Here is a 23,110-nt window from a genome sequence, read left to right on the forward strand (position 1 = left end):
TTTTTCATCGTTTTCACCTTTTTTTCTCTTTCCCTCTGTCATACTATCTTTCTCTCTTTCTCTCTTTCTTTCTCTCTCTTTCTTTTTCTCTTCCTCTCACTCTCTTTCTCACTCTCTCTCTCTTTCTTTTTCCCTTCCTCTCTCTCTCTCTCTCTCCCTCTCTCACCCTCTCATTATCTCGCTCTTTCTCTTTCTTTTTCTCTCTCTCTCTCTTTTTCCCTTTCTTTTTTTCTCTCTCTCTCTCTCACTCTCTCTCTCATTCTTACTCCCTTTCTCGCTCACTTTCTTTCGCTCTCCCATGTTCTCATTTGTTCACTCTGCTTCTCCCATTTCTTTTTCACCCTCTTTTGCAGTGTCGTGACACACACTTTTAGGAACGTACGAGGTCTCTTCGAACGGCGACGGCGCGCGCGACGCTACTATCTCGGGAGACATGAATTTTGACTCCGGTGCCGAAAGAGCTGTCTCCTTAATCTACAATTCGCCCCGAAGAACACCATTCCCGTTGTCCCGACTATTACACACCCACCCGTCAACATTGTCCGCGTCGTCTCCCATTTGTTTTTTTTCTCTTTTTCTATACAGTGCCAAAGATATACATACATACATACATACATACATATATATGAGGAAAACTAGCCACGTGCCGCGGTGTCAGCGATGCAACCCTCTGCGCCTCCTCTTGCAATAATTTATGTACAATTTTACAACCTACGACGCCGCCGACGATATAATTTTTTTTATCCCCTTAATAGTTCGCCTTTAAATACACGAATAGGACCTAGACATCGTTAATTTTCTTTTTCCCCGTCATCATCTTTACACTATACTAACGAAATCTAAACGTTCAATTTTCATTTTCACCACACTAGGAATAATAAATTTTGCCGTATCGTTAGTATACTTTTATAGAAATATGCTTACAAAAATAGAATTTTGCGAGGCGCGGAAAGCGCGTCGCTGCCGGGTCCGGACGAGTTTATTAGGAATTTTTTCGCATTTTCGTCGCTTTCTTTTTCATTTTTCCTTTCTCTTTTCTCGTTTTTTCCTCCCCTCCTTCTTCTTCTTTTCCTTCTGTTGTTCTTTTATTCATTCCCTGTGCATATAGCGTACCCGAACGGTTCCGAAAGAAAGTATCTGCTGTCACGCGACCGCCCACCCCCGTTGTCTATCCGTTGCCGAAAACGTTTCTTCGCCACGATGCGGTATTTTTCTATTTGTCTGTGAATATTTGTCCCCTTTACTCCGTCTCGACCACGTCCCGACCCCCACCCTCCGTTCTCCGCTAACACCCACCCCTATTCTTCTTGCCAGAAACCGTGAAACGCCATTTTATTTTACTCCCACCGTTCATCGTCGCGCCGATCGCCGCTCGTTCTTGTCCCCGTGCAACGTAATTTAACGCGTGAATTTTCTCCCTCGTTAATCGTAAATCTCATCATCTGCGCGCACACCCCCTAACGGACTATCGTCTCTCTTTCTCTCACACACACTCTCTCTCTCCCTCTCTCTCTCTCTCTCTCTCTCTCTCTCTCTCTCTCTCTCTCTCTCTCACTCTCTTACACTCTCTCTCTCTCTTATACACATTCTTTCTCTCTCTCTCTCTCACTCTCTTACACTCTCTCTCTCTCTCTCTTTCTCTCTCTCCCTCGCTCTCTTACATGTATACATTGTCTATCCCACCGACTTTCTCTTACGTACGTTCAGATTCGTCATGCACCGCGCGCAAAATCACGTTCGCATCCGTTTACACTTACCGAGTCACGCTAATGAACCAATCAAACGATTCGCACGCTCTTATTCATTCGCACAAGAAACGTTCACACTGTAAGCGCTCGAGTCGATATCTCTTCTCTTTATTTCATTTTTTTTTGTTCTTTATTCCTTATACTTTTTTGCTAGGTTTTGTAGTTTTCTTCCTCGAAACGTATATATGTGTCTCAAAATTGTGAACAACTGATTCCGGTTCTCGCTGTCGTTTACAATCTACAGTACAACAATGATAATAGTGGCAATCAGGTATACCATTAATCGTCGTAGTGACAATCATCATAACGTCAATAATAAGGTGAACAATGACAATGATAAAGAACGTTTCGTAATAGTCGCACTTGTTTTACTCTTTCCTTTTTCTTTCATCGTTTCCGTTTTCGTTCGCGTTTGGTATATCGCAGGTTTTATCATTCATGTGAAACGAACTTTTATTAAAGGTTCTCTTATCGCTTTTTCTCCCTTCTTTTCGCGTTCTTTGTCGCAATAATGACAAGTGACGGGGACGACTGACAATCGTTAATTGCAATAATAATAGTAATCGTACCGATAATCGTTATAAAGATGCGATTTTGTCATTCATCTTATCTTCTCGCACGTTTTTTTATTTTTCGTATGCACAATAACTTCTTTTTTTGTCATCTCTCTCTCTCTCTCTCTCTTTCTTTCTCTCACACACACACGCGCACACGCTCTCTCTCTCTCTCTCTCTCTCTCTCTCTCTCTTTTACTCTTTCTCTTTCTCTTTCTCCCCGTTTCTCTCTTTCTCTAGCTCTCACATTCACTCTTATTCTCGTTCACACTCTTGCTTTCCCTTCTTCTCTTTTGTCTTCGCGTCTGTTAAATTTTCATTCACGTGCACAATTTCTCACGCGCGCTTCTAAACTTCAAGTTAACATCATCATTTAGACTCGTCATTATAATATTACATTATTAGATTACATTATATCATAATACGCTAGCGTTTATTCAATAAATTTTACATACTTTGATACGCAGTATGATGGTTTCAAAAACGGTCATCGGCCAACCAAATTTTGTTCACACATCAATACACCTACGCTCTGTAGTCGAAGTAATTTGTACTTGTAGCCATATACTATAAATATTTTTAGTAGTTCTCGGCCGTTCTCTCATTTTTTTTCAACTCGCTTCGCCAAGTTTAGTTTATCGTTTTCCGTTTTTTCCTCAAAACATCTTTTCATTTCCCATTTATCTCCCTTGTTACGTTCGGTCGCCAGTGTATTTTTTCCGAGGCTCTACAATATTTTTCTTTCTTTTTTGATACGAATAATTAAATATTACTTTACCATCGCTTTTTCTCTCCTTTTTGCACGCGTTTCTTTCCCTCGTTCTCGTTCTTTCTTTCTCTTCCTCTCTCGCTCTTTCTCAATCTCTCTCTCTCTCTCTCTCTCTCTCTCTCTCTCTCTCTCTCTCTCTCTCTCGCTCTCGTTTCGCATACAACGCGCTCCTCGTCTCGCGCTCAAAAAAATTCGCTCGCTTTCACGCGCGCACTTTATCTATCTGTTTCATCCCTTTCTCACACGCATACACGCACACGCACACGCGCACGCACACATTCGCACGGTATCATTGTTCTCTTTCGACCTGTCGAAAAACTTTTCCTCTTTTTTTTTTTTACAAAAAACACGACAGCGATGCGCCTTCGTCTCTGTCGACCTTCGCAAACGTATCAATCTCTCCCGCGATCCACCTCGTTTCTCCCCCCCATTTTTCTTTTTTTTTGTTCACTTTGTTTACGCTTATAACCTTAAATAGTATCGAGATATCGTTGCCAAAAATATATAAAAAACCCATAATCGATTTTCGAAATCGAAACAAGCGTGCTCCATTCGAAATAGGCAAGGACGCCGAATCGCATTGATCTCGGAAACGGTTTCATTCACATCTTTCTTTCATTTTTTATTTCTCTCCTCTTTAGGCTTGCGTCTTTACTTTTTTTTTCCTGCAATTTCTCGCATCTCGTCCGCACTGTTTAGAGCCGAAATCCGTCCAAAATATACATGTATATATATATATATATGTTATTTATATATATCGTTATTTTTGTTTGTTTTATGTTCTTAGTCGTTTCCTTCGGGAGCGTTTCCTTAGGGCCAGGAAGAAGGAAAGTTTTATTACAGTCATCGAACGCGATCGCGGACGAAAATATCGATAGAGAGAACTTCCCGTTTTCGTGTCGTCGTCGATACTTCCCTCCGCGTGCATCGTATCCGGCGCCCATGAAATTTCGAGCTCGTATCCAAATCGAGGCGCGGTCACCGGGCGACCAAATCACCCCCAAGAATTTACAATAAATTTCTTTTCTGACGCATTCTTTCATCACGAAGCACGCACACGTTCGTTTCGCGGTTTTTCGATCGTTGTCGCACGCAACTCCTATCGTTTACATACTTCTGTCGTTTACGCGGTTCCGCCTCGCGTACGCGTGACGCGTCCCACGAAGCCGAAACTACAATATAATAGATCTTTGCTCACTTACTCTCTTTCTCTCTAATCTCGCATTCTTCCACTTTCTCTCCGCCGACTTCTCTTCTCTTTATTTTTTTACAATAATCTCTTTAAATTATCCTAAAAACCAAAAGAGGATAAGATGAAATCGTTATCGCTTCATTTCTCTTCAGAGTTTTTCGTTCATTTTATACACCTAAAAGTTACTTGCACCCGTTTCGGACGGGGCCGCCGGTGACCAGGCCGACAATCGCGATTTCAGATGCAACCTTTGTCAAGGAGTCTCTCGTCTTTTCCATTTCGCGTTTATTAGTCTCTTTTGTGTTTTCGTTTGAAGTTACTTTTTTAGCGTTTTTCTTTTCGGTTTCTTGTACCTCGCGCTACCACTTACTCTCTTGCATTATTCGTATGCTCTCGCGCACTCGGATCGCTCTCCGACATACACACGCACTCTCTCGCTCGCGCTAACCTCTTTTTTCCTTCATCGACTCGCATACCATATTTTTCACTCTCTCTCTCTCTCTCTCTCTCTCTCTCTTTCTCTCTCGCTCGCTCGCTCACTCTTTCACTCTCTTTCTGTTATTTGTTTCTCAAATTATTCATTATTATTATCGTGGATTTGCCTCACGACGAATCTAGCTGCACAATCTATTCTTTCCTTCCATTCTTCCACACTTTTTTAGTTTTCGCTTTTGGGCTCGTCAAGCTTCCCGTTTACGTTCACATCTTACTCTGTTCCGAAGCATCGAAAGTAGTTTCATCGAAAATGCAATCGCGACCATTTACATCATCATCATCATCATCATCATTATCATCATCATCATCATCATCATCATCAATTTCATCATCATCAGCTTCATAATCGTCATCATCATCATTTCTTTTTCACTCTCCCGTATTTTTTTTTTATAAAAATGTACATTTGCTACACATAAAGTTGTCGTCAATTGTTCGTTTACGTTTTTTCACCATTTTTTGCTTTTCTTCTGTAATTTTAAGATACAATATAACATACTATACGTATATGGCTCTACAGATGTTCGCTTGCACTGCAACTCAAACTGTGTGTCATGAATGTATCGTGGTCCGCCGGCGGCGACGCGAACGCTCGATCGATCGCGAGACGATGATTTCCCCGTTCGCATCTTCTCCTTTTCGATTTTTTCTGTTTTTTAGGCCCATTCGTTTGCCATTTCCTTTTGTTCTTTCCCGTGCGATTCTCCCCATTTCCTCCGTTTCTCGCATGATCGAACGATGCTCGCGCGCGACCCACGGTCCACGAACGCGGATTTAGTGTTTAATTATTATTAAATTTTTATTTTCGGAAAATTAGGACCTTCCCGCGACTTGAATGACGGTTTTCTTGGTCCGGCACTCGAGCGCCACGGGAATTCTTGATTAGAAACTCCTACCCGCGTTATGCTTCTATCGGGGTACCCGCAAGCAACACGACCCCTCAAGAACGAACGAGAATCGCTCGTTCTCATCTGCGATCGTTCCCGTTGATCGCAGCTGACGACGGATCTCTGGGTGTTGTTCGCTCTACCATCGCTAATCTCATATCTCGCTCTGACCTTCATCATCTTCACCTTTTTTTTGTTGATTGTTTTCGTTTTTGGACACGAGTTTTAATGGAGCTCGGTGGGTATAACGGCCTAATGCGAAAATCAGGATGTTAATTTCCATGGTGTTTAAAACGTTTACGGGTGTTGATTTTCTCGCGAATTCGTTTGGCCAATTCAGTTCACCTTCGGTTTTCCGCCGTGACGGATTCCCTAACCATTTTCTGGTCGATCCGGGAGGAACGTCGATTCCACGTACGATCGTCGCGATCCTACCGCCTGTACGCTGATCACGCGTGAACATTTTGTTCTCAAACTATTTGACGCTTATTCTTTGTTCCATCGTTCGACGATCGTATTCTCGGAATCGACTCCACCGGACCTCGGTTCCTGACCGATAATCCGCGTCGTTGCGAGCGGGCAGCCCCAGTCTGCGTTTTTGACCATGGCGTGTTTTGTTTGAACCCCCGTGTTTGCGATACCCGGGCGGGCGATACCGTATACAAATATCATTAAGTTTTACATTACAATATATCGGTCATCTGTATCTTCCTCTTCATTCTTTCATTGTTCATCTCTTTTTTTCCTCTTTTCATCTTTGTTCACCTTCAGTTTAAAGATTTATGTGGCATGTATATACGCATTGTATTCGTGGGAAATGAGAACCAGTCTTATGGCGCCTGACTGTAGTGCAGGCATATTCTGTAACGTAAAAATATATACATCATCTGTGTGGTATGTATAGTGCTGCTCTGTAACTCAAGATTGTTTATATCCAGTTTATGTATCATCAGTTTAAATTCTGTACAAAAACGTTTAGCTACTTTGCTTTGAGGCAGATTTCACTTGTGTTTCTTTCTTCTGTTACTTTTTTTTTATCTTTTCATTTGTTTTCAGCCCCGGACGCGCGGAGCCATGAGCCGCGCGGTTTCGTTTTGTCTCGCCGGAATCGTCCACGGGAACCACAGAGATGTCGGTTCGCGTGACGTTCGGGAGGGACGCCGCCGAACAGTTTCAATAGTAACAAGCGGTGGCGGACGGTATCTATTCGTCAGCGAATACGATTTGGTTTCGGGAGAACGAAACCGGGTTCCGGCACCGCGTCTCCATGCGTTGTAGGAATCTGTTCGAATCCTCGGTCGCGCATGCACCTTTCGCGAGAACACGCGCGGCTCAGTCTCGCGGGGCAAGAACGAAGCGGACCCGCGGGTAGGTCGGTTGGTTATCATTACTGCATTACTTTTATTACGTTTTTTATGCTTTTTTTGTTCACAAACTGCACGGCAACTAGTGTTTCTTGTGATCAATTTCTTACGTTTTTAGTTTACGGTTTGTTTGTTTGTTTGTTTGTTTGTTTGTTTATTTGTTTGTTTGTTTGTTTCTGTGTTCGTTTGTTTGTTTGTTTGTTTGTTTGTTTGTTTGTCTTGTTTTGTTTTGTTTTGTTTTTCTGTTTACGTCTGTTTATATTACTGCTTTTGTTATCTGTAAATGTGCGTGGCCGTATGAGTGTGTATCAGCTGCGTGTGAGTAGATTCCTGTATCTTGATGTGTCCGTGTACTGTACGTGTGGCGAAAGTGTCGGTCGAGTGTGCGCTGTCTCGAAATCCCTGTGTGTACAACCTGTCTCGTAATCGGGCATATGCGTGTTCATTTGATCGTGTACTTGTGTCTGTATAATGCGCGTAAATATGTGTATGTATATATTTATATATATATATATATATATACGTATATACATATATATACATATATATAAATATATATGTGCAACGTATCCCATTGTGTTCACTGTAACCGAATAATACGAGTATCGTCGCTGTGTCGATCGGAATAGTCGTGTGAGGATGACGTAATCCGTGTTAGTGTCCTACGATTTCTTTTTTTTATTTTTTCTTTGTGTGTGACCAAACGTCTCCCATACCTTATCGTCGTCGTATTATCATTAAATATCATTAGTATACTATATATAATATTATATCGAAAATAACGGATAATACAACACGTAGGGAATCGAGGGTAGCGGAGTTTCATATTAGGGGGTGGATCGATAGATGGGGTTGGGGACATAAGGGTTTTTGGTGTCTTCGCAAATTGTTCGTTTCTCGGGGTTGGGGTTGCAGGAGGGTGGGCTGAAAGAGGATGGAGAACAGGATGACGAGGGACACTGGTTACTTGGGGAATCGAAAAGGGCGCTAGCTGCTAATATCAGCTGTGTTGTTTCGGGGCGATCGCGCATCCGCGCTCACGATCGCTTGGCCGTCACGCGGCCTACGTGGCCCGAGTCCCGAGCGTGGGATCGACTCGGACATCTGCTCGATCCTCCGAGAGCCGCGATCGCCAAAATCGGGACCCGGCGTGACCCATCTCGGCCCGCGTGCCCAGCATCTGATCGCGCCGCGCGGACGGCTCGATGAGCGGCGGAGCTAAAGTTACATGGTCTCCCCACACGTGTGCGTATAATCGTAAAACGAAGTCTTTGCTTTTTTTCTTCCCTGTCTTCTTTTCGTTCCCGTTCCATATTTAATCTCGTTCTCTCTCTTTCTCTCTCTCCCTTTTTCTCTTTCTCTCTTTCTCTCTTTCTTTCGCTCTCTCTCTTTCTCTCACTCTCTTTTTCTCTTTCTCTTTTTCTCTCTTTCTTTCGCTCTCTCTCTTTCTCTCTCTCGCGTCTCTCTTTCTTTTCACTGTTCTCTCTGTCTACGGAAAAAACGCTAATGGTAAATATCATGTATTTTTTGCTTTCGTTTAATTATTCCGGCGGATCGGTTACCACTCAATCCATCTTTTCTCCGGTTTTATCCATATTTCATACTCGGCTGGGTTATACTGCGCGGTGTATTTTACTCTGTGGATTGCCGTGGAGGTGAACGGAGGGTATCACGGATAGGGGATGCTCGGGGTTGCAGGGGTTGCGGGAGGGAACGGTGAGGGAACGTCGTACGGGGAGGACGCATTCTGTGGGTTACTTACGTCGAAGGAGACGGATAGATTGGTAATTAGGTCGGGACAATTATCGGAGGAACGAGTTAAGTAATTGGATGATCCGGTGAAGGGTGGCGAGTGGGATGCAGAGAGGGGTCTGAGCTGCCGGGTTGGGGGCGGAGTGCGTAGGAGCGGGCTCTGGCGGGGGATCGGTTGGCTCGGGTGTCGGAGGCTGACGGAAGGGGGATCATTAAAACCGGGCGTTGGGATACTTTTAATCGTTTGCTTATTAGAACTGGACTGGCTGATACAACTGGTAGAATACAAGTTTTTTTTCTTTCGTTTTACATACGGCTATTACTTCGATATACGGTAGGTAGTTAGTATGTAGTTGTCGACACACAATTCAATGATTACTGGGCATTTACTGTTTATACTGCTTGTTTAATTGTTAATAATTAAGTAAGTTTAATTGTAGTTAGTTAGTTAGTTAGCTTCTTACGTAGCTTCTTGTCATTCATAGTTAATGTGGTTAAATTCTATGCTTGTATTTTGCTGGGCCAAGGGGACAATATTCGTGGGGTTTCGGGGGTAAGTGGGTGACCGGTTACCGTGGGGAGGCGGGCGTGGAGGATCGGGCGGCGGGAAGATCGAGGAAACAGGTGTTCGGTGGCACGTCGGGAATCCCAGGGTCGTTGGAGAATTGTGGGTGGGCGCCGCGCGCCGTTCCAGGCGTTGACGGACGATCGTGATAAGACGCTTCTCTGCCGCGTCCCCCCAATCGTCGGTCAACGATTTCCATGGTTCGTGATCCGCGCGCGACGGCTTTTCTCGGGATTTTCTGACTGGAAAGTGGGAGAGACCATAGTACACATATATATTATGTAAGTATACTTATCGCATAGTAATTGCATTTAATCAATATACGTGTGTGTTATCGGTGCATAGCAGCGTTCCGAACTCCTTGCATCAACCAAAATTATGTTTCTTTGGGGTGTGGTTGGATAGATTTTTGAGCTTGTATGTGTGTAGGCGTGTAAGTGTGTTTCTGTTCGTTTTAATCCCTGCGCGCGGTTACATGTGTCCATATGTGTTCAATTCCGCGCATGTGCGCGACAGGGCATTTCTTCCTTTCGGAGCAACACCGGATATACGGGAGACGCCTCCCGGATACCTGCGTCCCCATCGACGTCGTTTACTCGTTTGATCGCATTTGACATTGAAAAGCTTTTGGTCGTGGGTCTGAATCTTGGTCTCGGAAGTGAGATGTTAAGCATACATGTCTGTAGAGCAAGGTAAATAGTATCCGAGAGATACTAGTAATCTTACGCTCAACCTTCGGTCGCATTAAAATATCGCGGTTCGTGGCATCGATCGAAAACTGTTTGATTGAATCGTAGGAAATCCTCCGTTAACAACTAATACCTTTTCCCCGATGGTAAATGCAAAGTGATAAAATGCAACTCCAGAGGATTATTGTGTTATTTGAATGACGCGCGATTTACAAAGTCCTTAATGCGACGACGTCTGCCGAATTGCACGTATGTTCCACACCAAAGCCTCGTTAACGGCAAATTTAATGCTACAGGAATATGTAACGTCTCTTTTACAAACGTGGTCCCAGATACGAGTACGATCCTAAATCATCGGTGACATGGAAAAGGGGAATAAACGTTTTGCGGTGCTTTGGATCGCGTTACCGAGGCAGTTTAATTAACTCGCGAGTATTCGAGCACCAGTCGTAAAAATTGATCGTTTCTTTGGCAACATGAACGCGATCCGGACATTTTCGAATGTTCGATGGCAATGGGAATTTTCAACGCGATATTGATCGAACGTCGACGTCTCGTGAAGACGCTGGCTCCAGGCTGTGTCCCTCGATGATTACTTTCGTGTGCGCGTGTTCCTGTTCCTGTAAATGTATGATTCAGACCGGTGCGGAATCAGAAAAGGGCATCGGGCGAGCGCCAGTCAGGCTTTGGGTGGGCGTTCGGTCTATGTCGGGCCCCTTTGTATAATTTTAGTATTTTTTTCGTATAAAATCAACACTGAAGGCACATTCTATCGGACGAGTCGGCCCAGTGTGTGCTGTGAGTGAGATTGGGCGCGGGACCCGTTTCCACGCGCTTACGTGGCCGCGGCTAACCTGGCGATTTTTTATCCGCGGGCCCGAAGGGCGGCCTTATGCACCTCCCCTTTCTAAACTACCGGGCTGCCGCGTCCTAATTAAATTATCTGGATATCCTCTTGGGGTTCTTAGCTCGCGGTTGCTCCTTTCGCGGAGCGGGAAGGGGGACGGGACGTGGGACAGGGAGAGTGACGAGAGAGGGGGTAGCAAGGATAACCTTAATTTTTTCATTTCTCCTAAAACAGAAATATCTGTCGGCAGCCGCGGCCGGGCCCCGCGCGAGAAACTGTTGATTCGTGTGGCGGTATTTTGATCCGGTTGCCTTCCTCTATTGCGTCGGGTTTTGGGGGTCTGTTCACTTTTTTCGCTTTTCATCGAAATGGCTATTTCAAAATTGAGAGCCGGCCCGACGCTCGCCTGACATTGCCCGGGGGCGAACTCAACCATCTTCGAGGTGGATGTGCTTCAAGTCACATGTGGTACGGCCTGCGTCCGCGATCGCAACGAAGACGACGGGTTGCAAGACGGTCCGGACTCTTAACGGAAAACCTAATCGATTTAGCTTCTCGGGATCGAGAGTACTATGGCGCTTCGTCGAATACCTTGACAGTTTCATCCAAAGACCGACAGCTTGAAATTCTGTCAACGAAACGGTAATCGTGTACTAATTCGCTCGGATCATTCGAGAAGAAACTGTTATTTCGATTTCGATGGAAGTAATATTTCAGTTTAAATCGGTGCGATCGACGGAGTATCAACGTCGGATCGCTGACTGCACTGCAAAGAAATTTCTGCAGCTGCACGGCCTTTGGATCGGTGAGATGTATTTCCGAACTGAATTGAGTAAAAACAGCGTGGTCTACGCTGGATCGCCGGAACAGGCCATTCTGACATGGACTTCGAGCACCGGGTTGATAACGAGAAGAGTCTGCGTGTGGATCGCGTGTGTGTAGCGAGCGCTGTGCCCGTGTGTAAAGTGTTCATTCGTTCTTTGAACTTGACAGAATTTCGTCGGAGAGGAAAACATTGCTCACGTGTGCGAAAGCACGTATAGAACCGACAGGAACCCTTCGATCGGTCTTTAAATCCAGGCTGCGTTGCGTACGGTCCCGCGTCACGAGGTGCGCGTGTCCACGAAACCAGCCACGTTACGATTAATCGTGATCAAGTCTCGTAACCGTGACCAAAGTGTCACTCATTTGTATCGGATCAATGAACAACAAGATCGGTGTAATAGCTGGCGCGTTGTCGAGGAGAACAAAACTCGCCGAAACCGTGAACGATCGACGCGTTCGCAAGACGGTTCCACGAATAACCTAGCGCGGCTCCTAGGAATGCCTAATTCAATTTCACGTCATCCCTAAACTGTGGTCACCCTCTGATAACGGTAAAAATCTACGTAATAACACCCGACTGGACTGTTCCCGTGAGGATCACTTCCAATCGGTGGTCAGCGCTATCGTTGCCCTCCACTTCCAGCGTGCGAGATCGACGTTTCGTAGAATGTAGGAAAGGGCCCTACGACTGAACCTCGCGTTCGTGTCGGTTTAACGAGTCAACAGACGAAATAATCGATCGAGGTAAGCAGCGGAACATAACTACTTTATCACATACGGAACTGAGGCTCGTCGCGTCTGGTATATTCCCACTAGGCACGTAGGAAGTGGGGGCGCAATGAACGTCTGAAGAGACTTATTAGCAATAAAACAGCATCAATAAGGAAAAACGTATTATCGTTCCGATTCATCAAAGTGGTAACATACTGGTTAATGTACAAAGAACCTTGCCGGCCGCAAGACCGATTGTGCTCACTTTTAGAGGACACGAAGAGCGCAACCTCTCGTTCGATGGGGTTGGGATCGCGTGGCCGAAAAGAATGCCTAAACTCGATCGCGCGGCCGGCGCAAAGAATTTACTTGCTAGAATAAAACGTAAACTCAACAATCCTATCGGTCGGAGACGTCGATCGAGAAGAATGAAACCGTGTCAGAACGGGGCTAGCCGTGCTCAAACGTTTCTCGTCGATGGACGTCACGTGGCAGGCGTGATTTACAAAACAGAGGCAGAGGGCTTGGAGGAGTTTCCCGCGGAATTTGCTTTTCTTATACGTTTCTAGGCCTCGCATTCTTCTGCTATCTTCTGGTTTCCACGTGATGCGGATTCTATTTAAATTGTACTAGTGTCGCGTTCGCTTTCAGCTGGTTTAGCCGCTAAGTCCAGACTACCACGTGGATGTGCTCTGCTCGAAGGCTATTGGCAGGGGGTGTCGTACGACAGTCCCGGTTTCTATTGCATGTTCGTGTATTATTTGCGTCGTCCAGTTCGATTCGAAACTTAAAACCAGTTGTCCTCGAGTAATATTTGTGCTGAGCGGAGGTATGGTGCGGTGCGATCGGGGATCGCTCCGAATCGGTAGAAAAAGATTGATAAACTGAAATCCGGTTGTAACGAAGTTGTGTGCCTTCTGCGCATCCTTCCATGAAACATTCGTACCCTCGGCGAGATCAATTGAAATTTTCTCCATTTTTACTTTCACATTGAATCATTTCCGATGTGGTCTCGAAGGGTTCGAGCATTATTTCATTCGCTAGAATTGAACGATCAAGAGTCCTCGCACTTGCGGCTGGCAGGCTCCAGCATCCCTTGTTCCGTCTAGGAAGACGGTAAGGTTATATTAAAATGATTTAATCGTATCGTTGATCGAACTTCCAATTCAATGTTCCATTTTTTTTTTTAATTTCCTGATTTCGATGAATTTAGAGGGTCCAATTGATTTCTACGGTGCCATGTCCAATTGGACGCAGTACCACCGTGCGGTGAGTGCAGTTTAGTCGACGAATTTTTCAAATGATACGCGGTTTTCAATTTTCAATTCCGTTTTCTTTTTGTTTTGTCGTTAGTGATAATTTGCGTGGCGTGAGGGGTGGGAGGGAGGGGGGGATCGTGAAGGAATCGTCGAGAAGGATTCTGGGTAGGTTTCGGATTAAGGGTGGAGGGGGTGGGAGCAAAGCAGGGTAGTTGCGGGGTGCTCGACGTGTAGCATAGAGTTCCAAACGCTCTGTGATCTACAGACATTCAATATTAAACAGATCAATCAACTATGTCGTCATATAATACCACTAGGATAGTTCATAATCGTAAGTTTATATCAATAATATAATTATATCGTTATGTATCATTAATGGTTGCAATATAATGTATGTGTGTGTTTTACGCGTGCGTGTATGTTCGGTGTGTAATCCTCGTGTATTTTCTCTTTCTTCTCTTTCTCTCGCTCTCGTTCTCTCTTTCACTCTTTCTCTCATTCTTTCTCTTTATCTCTCTTTCTCTCTCTCTCTTTCTCTCTCTCTCTCTCGCTCGCTCATGTCTTCTCTCTATCTTTGTCTCGTTCGCTCATATCTCTCATTATACTTAAATCTCAAAGTTACAAACTAGCGTATAAATGATGGGTAAGAAACGACCACCTTGACGTGAAGGAATCCGACGAACGGAATGCGACGCCGACATGCGTGGGAGGGCGTCGCGGGATTGGCCCTTTCGTCCTGAGAGCCGTGAACCGGACGCTCGAAGGAGGGAAAACTCGAGCGCGCACGCCGCGGAGGAATCGGAACGACGCGACACGCTCGATCGGCACCACCCCATTCAGGCAGCCAGAATGTTCTAGGCCGGATGTCATTCCGTCTCGGTGGATTATTTGTTAGCCGTCATGTTCATTTTTATCTCTTCCTCTTTCTCTCTCACCGGGTTGTCCTTGTTTCACCGTTAATAACTATATATCATTAATCGTATTATCGTTATATGCGTTATTAGTCATTAATTATTTTAATTAATCGTTAGGTATAATTCAATTACTCAATTACTCTTAACCGTTTTATCGTTTAATAATTATTGTTAGGTAGTTTATAGTTTTTTTATTTTTATTAGGTTTCGATAACGCGTATGGATTATTAGTTTTTATTATTAATATTAATTATTATTTTACTCTCTTTTCTCTGGAAGCAAACCTTATTCCTGTGCTTTTTTTCTTCTTGGGAAGGATTTTGTTTACCGAGGGGTTTGGAAGGTGGTGGTTGACTCTTATCTCTTATTTTTTTGTTTTGTTTCAGCGGTGGTTACGGGGGTAGGGGTGGGGGCAGGATGGGATCTCGGAGGGGACGCACCAGTTGTCCCGCGCGAAAATCTGCGAAAAATCAGAAAGTCGAATAACGAATCTCCAGTGATTCCATGAATTTTTCGTAGCGTTTTTTACTTTTATTCGTGTTTCCATTTTACTTTTACTTCTTTATGTCTTTTTTGTTTTTGGATCTTCCGTGTTTGCATTCAAGTTAGTCTGTTCGCAGTTTGTCTGTTCCTTTCATTTTTATTTTCGTTTTTATTTCGTGCTCCGAAAAATATCACTCATTCCGTTTCTTCATTTCTTTCTTTGCCCTTTCTCTTTACCACCTCGCTCGTTGACCACCTATCCAAAAAGAAAGCTCTCCTTCCCGTTCATTCAATCGTGTTCTTGTCGCCATATTACCTTTGATTTTGGATCGTTCGATCATTCTCTTTCGCTCTTCCTCTCTCTCTCTCTTTCTCTCCCTCTTTCTCTCCCGCTCTTTCTTTCCCGCTCTTTCTTTCCCTCTTGTTCTCCCGCTCTTTCTCTCCCTCTTTTTCTCCCGCTCTTTCTCTCTCTCTTTCTCTCCCAGTCTTTCAGTCTCTCTTTCTCTCCCTCTCTATCACTCCATTACTGTCTCTCACTCATTCTCTCTCCCTCTCTTAATCACTCGAAGCGAAGAAGCAAAGAAGCAGCACGATATTTTCCTCGAATCGGCAGACGACTCGAATGAAACTTGGTTGCGTGCTTCTTCCTTGCGTTTACTGTTTCGTATCTCTCGTTTCGTCATCCCGTTACACGATCTTCGTGGTTTTGCATGTGTCGCGGGGCGACACAAAATTCCCGGATTTGGATTCTTCTCCCGTGGTTTATGACTTCGTCGAGAGAATTCGGTTTTGTCGGTCTGCGTTACCCGCATCCGCGGGCCAACGATCGTCTTCTCCTCTTTCCGCGTGGCTCCACTCTTCGTACCAAGCGCTCGGCATTCGCGGGCGTTCTCGTTCAGCTTTCTCGGCTTCCCGATCGTGGACCGATCGCCTGGAAGTACGATACTCGCCGCTTCGATTCGTAATGCTTGTCCCGTTAGCGAGTCGTGAGAAATACTTATTGCTCCTTCCTCTTTTGCTCTGTTTTTCCTTCTACTTGTTTACATATCGCTGCGGTTACTGAGGGGGGAGGGGGGCCGTCTTGAAGATTAATGATCGTTTAAACGCTATCCTGTTGAAGTGCTGCTTCGATCATCTTAATCCCTGTCTATGATTGATCCGAATTTGATTAGTAACGTGTGAACATCGAATTACCGCGAAAGATTTTGCCCGATACGTTTCTCTCAAAAATAAGATTCCCGTTTATCGTTCAACTAAGTACGTAAGTCTTAAGGACTGATCCGGACCCTCCGTTCCAGAGGCATCTGAGAATCAGCGTTTGAGGTAGTTAAGGAAAACCGGTCGTCGAATGTCAGATTCGACATTTGTCTGTCTGTAAACGAGCTTATTTATTAAAAATAAATCGAGGTATGGTTGCGGGCAATTCGATGGCTCGATTGCGCGAAAGGAAAACCGGGCGTCGATTCGTTCGACGTTGTGTCTGCCTGTAAATGATACGATACGTATAGAGTTCCTCGCTGCGTAAATCAAGAAAGAAAACAACGTTCTCGATAACCGGTCATGGTATCGGCAAAATATTAAGCCATCTTGATTGACCAGTGTCTCGACCGGTACCGGTCGTGATCTTGGCTATCGTCGGTACGCCGTTATTATCGCTCCTTAGGACGGGCATTATCGAGTACCTGTCCGAATAATCGACGAATTGGACGAACGAGCAATAATTGTACCCAGTGATTATTGCTTGTTTGCATGATTATTATTTATTATCTATTGGTGATATCGTTACTCTATGTACACTGAAGACTAATTCGGGGAAGGACATCGTCCTCCCTTTTCCTCTATACAAGTTCGTTCCTGTTTGTTTCTCTCGAAAGCAGATATCCCGAAACGCTCTACGCTCTTTATTATCGGGGCATTACGCCTCGTTGTGGCTGATCGCATTTCTTCTTCTTCTCTTCTATTCTTTTTGTTCTCGTCCAATTCCTTCTTTAGAACGTTTTTGCATTGTCACGGTTGGATTGCGGCGCGTGTCTGTCTCGCTTGTGCGCACGTCAGTTACGATGAATGCGCGGTGCGTTGTTCGGTTGCGTTCCGTTGCGTTGCGTTGTCGCGTGTCGCCAATGTTCTCTGCTGCTGCGGTTTGTGTATATGTATCATATATTGTCTCATGTGTCCAGCGTTGGTTTGTTCGAACGGTTCTGTTTGCATACCTGTCGGATTGGACCGGTTCAGTTGGATCGTCGCGTGCTATTCGAAGGGGTTGAAAGCGGGTTAAACTATTGGGGGATTCTGTACGATCGGCGCCCGCGCGTCCGTCGATCGGCGCGTACGAATTGCATCCGTGACGAATTTTAAACGTTTTAGAAGGCTTGCCGAAACGATCGCTCCTTGACGCTGCTGCTTTTTTGCTGCAGTCTCTGGCCAGGCTGCTGTCGTTGACTTTCGCAAACAATTGATGGGTACGGTGAGGTAAACGAGTTGGCCCAATAGCGCGGGCAATATCGATGACGTCGGCCGAGCTCGTGACTGAATACAAATATGACGGAATATTTCATTCCTCTTGATTATAATAGAGAAGACTAAGATATAATTTTAATAATTTATGGGTTCACCCGATTTTAATTTGACGATTCTATACTGATTTAAAACAGGTTAAATTAACATTTATTGAATACGTAATTTTAGCAATTCGAGTAATTCATTTACTTTTTAATTCGCTTTTATTTAGAAGCTGTTAATATTTAAAAAACGCAAATCGATTTCTCAAAATTTTAAAGTGATCAGCGCTTTATTTTTCACAGCATTACGCTAACCAACAAATACCTCGAATTTAGCTAATACAAATAGCGTTATTAAAACGAGTATTTTGTCCCTAATGGAATGTTTAGTTTTTATGAGTTCACAAGCCTAGTCGTCCATCGCATCGCAGCGCTACGTTTTCGAATCATATTTCGGAGCGAGTACTGGTGACCCTCACCCTTCTTCGATATTTTTGTTCTTTTTCCTTTTACTTTTGAGTCCTAGTTGGGTCTCTCGGAGATACGTTAAAAAACGGATGGCAAATAATACCGCAGATCTACGTGACGAGATAATACGTGGTTAATCCCTCCTAAATATTCGTTCTCTCGTCTCTCTCTCTCTCTCTTTCTCTCTCTCTCTCTCTCGCTCTCTTTCATCCTTCCTTTCTCTCTAAGTTGCAAGTTTACCGATTCTCTCGGATTTTTGGCAAATTTTCCTTCGTCCCGGCCGCGGGAAACAGCGAGTCGACAGTCGAGTCCTATGCACTTCTTTCACATTTCATCCCCGTTCGCAATTATTCCACATCCTCGTCTTCCGACCTTCTTCCTCCTCATCTTCTTCTCATCCTCGAACCGCTCTAGCCTTCACTGATCCAACAGTCGCTGCCCGTCCGAAGACGAGCGTCGTCAGAATAATTCCGGGTGACCCGTCCACTCGCATTGTCGCTTTATAATTTGTTCACATGCAGGAAGTGTTTTTCTTCGCTGACGCGAGAAAGGAAACGCCTCTCGTTCCATCGCTTTCTCTCGCCTGACGGATGGGTGTTTAACTGTGTTTTCATATTTTTCTTATTTTTTAGTTTTCAATTCGTTCTAGATCTCTGGTCGCTCGTTGCTCTCGAGCGGATTGGGAATTTCTGGGTTGGGTTAGGGTTTGGGGTCAGGGGTCGGATTCGAGGGGCTGAAATCGCGGGGGTTGCGGGAGCAGAGTGTCGCGGGCCGCACGATGATCGACTGGAGACCTTCCGACGATCGAGATTTCGGGGCATTGAAAGACAGATCTCGCGTCCACGTCGCGACCGGTCGGGGAAACGACATTGCGTCGTCGCTTCCGGTGCATTGACACGGCGGCGCTACCGTTTCCCCTTTGCCCAACGTACCACGCAGACCATAAGAATTTTGAATCCAGCCGGACGCGGTGGGAACAGAAAAAATTGTTTCCTTCTTCGTTCCATTCTCTCCTATCTCCGCCCTTCCTCCCTTCGACGCACCCAACGCGAATTTTTCCTAAAATCTTTCGATGGTTCGGTGATTTGCTGAGCTAGCTGCGAGGTTTCGAAACTTCCCACCGCCGGCGGATACAACGCTATATGTATACATATATTTATAATATATCATTTTATACAATCTAGAGAAAAGAGATTTCTTTTCTTTTCATCTTCTCGAGGGAGCGGGGGTGGGGGGAGGGCAAAGGGTCAGGGGTTTCGCGATCGTGGAAGGTCGCGCGTCGTCTGTCACCGTTCGGCCCCGGAAAAGTATATACTAAGGCCGATTTTGGTTAAGAATACGCTTCGCATTATTTTTTTTTCTTCCTCTCATCTTCCACTCTTTTGATCAACTTTTATTTTTTAACATTAAGGCGCAACGTGATAAACTTGTACTTTTTTCCTTGATGTGTCTTTTAGATTCTGGCCGAAACTGCGTGTACCTGTGTTGAGTGTCCAGTGTGACCGTGTGTAAGTGTGCGTGTCCCGTGCGCAACACGTGTCCGGGCGGATCACGCGTGCACAGTCGTGCGTTAGTGTGTCGTTGTACGCGTGTGTGTGGGTGTGCTGCTAGGCGATTGATGCGTCTCGCCTTGCCGAGCACTCACTGTTGTGTATTCTGCTGACAAACGGGAATGGCGCCGCGCGGCTCGGCTCGGCGCGCCGCGACGCGCGCGCGCGCGTTCCCGCCCGCCATTCGAGCTGAGTTTTTTTTTCTTTTTGGTGTTTGCCGAAACACGGAATTTTTTCTTCAGTCTCTGTCGCGCGGGTACCGTCCCGTTCCCGTCGGCCGGTGAGCAGAACGATTAGGGACGGTACCCGCGCCGTGAACTTCTCTGTGTGTTGTATTGTGCGCAACCTAGGACAGCAATGAAATCGATCCGAAAAGTTCTCGTGTCGAAAGCGAACTCAGTAAAACGCCGGTAAAACGTACGAAAGGAATGTCCATGTGTTGAAAGTGGTATATAGTCATTAAATATTGTATTGCGTGAAAAGTAGCCAGGTTGACGAGCCTGGAACCTCTGTCCCGTGTGATAGGGATGGTCGCGGGGGTTGACAGCTGGTCGCGAGGCCGGAGTATGCACGAACCTCGCCGACGGCTATTGCAACGAAAACCGGTTGAAATATCGAGCGAGGCGATCGGAAATATTTCTACAATTCAAACGATACACCGACTACCACCTAAAGAGTATTGGTCGTTATCGGTAATATTGGCCACTGTACTTTCTAGAGGTCATTCAATTTTTTCGATATTTGGTCGGAAGTGGTGGAATAATTAAAAATAGAATTTTTTTTAGTTGATATAAAATTTCACCGCCATTGCTATAAAATCTAACGACGAATTTTTTTTCGATCGTATCGCTCGTTTATCGAGTGAGAACATTTGAACGGCTCCGGTACCAGGAGCCACGCATGTGTGCCGCTGTAACCAAAAGATTCATAGTCGATTGTGGATCCGTTCGAGTGATCTTCGGCGGAAATGGAGAGACAGAGGTGCCAAGTCGAAAATGTGCTTGCTTGTGTAGGTTGCCCCGAGTCCGGCTTGAAAACTCGAGCCGACCGGGGCGCAGAAAAACAATTCCCACAATATTCCTACAAGACGTTCCAGCTGACCGGGCAAAAGTTAGTACCATCGTTCGTCGCGCCGTGTCTTGTTTCCCTCTTCCTTCTTATCGGTATACCTTTCGAAAAAAATATTTCCGTTCGAAATCTTTGTATCCCCTGTACGAGCTGCACGACCCGTCGTCCACCACGAAATTTAACGACTAACATTTATTTTATTAAAGTATTGTCTGTCTTTTTGGCGTGATACTTCTTCTTGTTTTTGCCCCTTTCCTTTAAAAAACTATACAAAACCCTTGTGCACTTTTGTCCCGGCACGACGAAGATGGCCGACACGGTGCCCTGGCTCTCGCGTCTCGTCTTTCACCTCAATCTGCGGAGGGTCTGCGCTTGTATATTATCTCTGAGGACTTCATTGGACTCAACGTGGCGATCTAGCTCACATCCTCACACATCAACGTAGGTATTTTTGCTTTGTTTTATTTTCTGCATGTTTGCTGCTAAAACACTTGTTTCACACTTTTTAATTCTCTCTTTCTCTCTCTTTGTCACTCTCTCGCTCTCTCTCTCTCTCTCTCTCTCTCTCTCTCTCTCTCTCTCTCTCTCTCTCTCTCTCTCTCTCTCTCTCTCTCTCTCTCTCTCTCTCGCTCTCCCTCTCTCGCTCTCGCTCTCTCTCGCTCTCGCTCTCGCTCTCTCTCTCTCTCGCTCTCTCTCTCTCTCGCTCTCTCTCTCTCTCTCTCTCTCTCTCTCTCTCTCTCTCTCTCTCTCTCTCTCTCTCTCTCTCTCTCTCTCTCTCTCTCTCTCTCTCTCTCTCTCTCTCGCTCTCTCTCTCTCTCTCTCTCTCTCTCTCTCTCTTGCTCTCTTACACACACTCTCTCTCTCTCTCTCTCTCTCTCCTCCTCGTTTCACTAAATAAGTTATCTTTTTCTCTCGCTTCTTCCACAAGTTCCTTTGTTTTATCTCTTGTTTTATTTCTGTTAATGTATCGTTAAACCTTAATACACCTACGATTCCCTACATACGATAATAAGTGTATAATCTAGCACGAGTTTCGCTGGCTGAGACATATGCGCAAGAAATACATATCGGATATTTAAAACATCGTTCCCTATTCCCAAATATCTTGTGTGTGCTCTTCTCGGGTACACGCAAGTACATTCCTTGTTTCCATCGGGCTCCTCGACTCGCTCACAGACACCAGGAATTGCAATAAAAAAAAAATCGAAAAAGTTCTTTGCGAAGGACGCCAACCCGAGTTTCCTCGAGTTCTCACTTTCTCATTCTTCCGGTATCGTCCCTGCGGGGAGATCGCTAGATGAGAGTGATGAAAAATTGAGGGGTGGGGGGAGGAAGTCGCGAATATAATCGTTCGAGAATGAAATCTCGCAACGCAACGAATTACGCGAAGATTACGCGCGATTAACTATTTCTATTTGGAATCGGGCAGGAGATGCCGAATTTTGATATTATCTATACTAAACTGGGAACGGGGTGAGGACAAAATATGTTCCACTGACAAGCAGGTTCTTGTTCAGCTTTAAAGTTATCTATTTTTTCCGGCTGGGCATTCGTTGCTTTCACAATCGGTGGTTGGGGGGTTTGGGTAGATAGCGACACTTTTCAGCATGTGTCGTACTCTTTTGGTGCTTTGTGCGTATTGCCTGCCCTTCTGCAATCGATTCAAACGTGGGCCACTTAATTCCCGTCTTTTCTTTTTTCTTTCTCTTAATTTCTCTTCGTTTCCTCCAAACAAAATGAAAATCCTTCCTATATCTCGCACCTCCTTATTCTTCACGCTCACGATTCTTAATTCATACCGTCTAAGCATCGTCACGTACATAAAATCTCGCGCTTCAGCTTTTTCTCGGATGCATTCATACGTTCGCGAAAGATTTGCCAAAAGTATCGTGCACGAAAAGGTTTGGGGAGAAAATTCTTCGTTAACTTACATTTACAACTGGTCTAATAATTTCTCGATTCACTCTGTCGCGCGCAATCACTCCCTCCCTTTCACTCCCTCCCATTCTCTCGCTCACTCGTATCCGCTCTCGCTATCATTTGACTAGTCTTGTATCTTTACAATACATATATGCGGACCCCCCGGTAGGCAAGGAGGTCGGCTATCTCTGTATAATTTTTGCTCAATTTTTTTCAATCTTTTCAAATTTTTCCCTCAAAGCATTCGTTCGTTGTCCCTATCGCGCACAGCACACGTTCGATCAATCCTTTCAGCCGATTTCCGTCCGCTCGTCGCTCATTCACACCCTCTCTCTCTCTCCAGTCTTCACTCTTTCTCTCGACTAGGATCGGTTTGCGCCGAACGTCTATCGCCCGTGGCTCCGAACTCGGTTCCGAAATCACGATTCGCGTGGATTTCTTTTCAGTCGTGACTTTTTTTTCTCTTCACTTTTCTTTCCTTTCTCTCCTATGCCCTTCTACCTCTTTCTCTTTACCTCTTTCCCTTTTTCTTTCTTTATCTCTTTCTCTCTT

The 23,110-nt window shown here is 45.1% G+C and overlaps 1 protein-coding gene across 2 annotated transcripts in view; it reads right to left on the bottom strand.

Moving 5' to 3' along the window:
* LOC116427547 (uncharacterized) overlaps nt 1–23,110 on the bottom strand; it is a 76,368-nt gene continuing 53,258 nt past the window's right edge. For both annotated transcript variants that reach the window (XM_031978010.2, XM_076370171.1), the window contains exon 5: nt 1–23,110. This exon is cut by the window's right edge and continues 10,758 nt beyond it. The gene's annotated coding sequence lies outside the window, so the exon portion shown is untranslated.

Source organism: Nomia melanderi, chromosome 8, assembly GCF_051020985.1.
Source record: "Nomia melanderi isolate GNS246 chromosome 8, iyNomMela1, whole genome shotgun sequence".
In the NCBI taxonomy this organism is placed as follows: Eukaryota; Metazoa; Arthropoda; class Insecta; order Hymenoptera; family Halictidae; genus Nomia; species Nomia melanderi.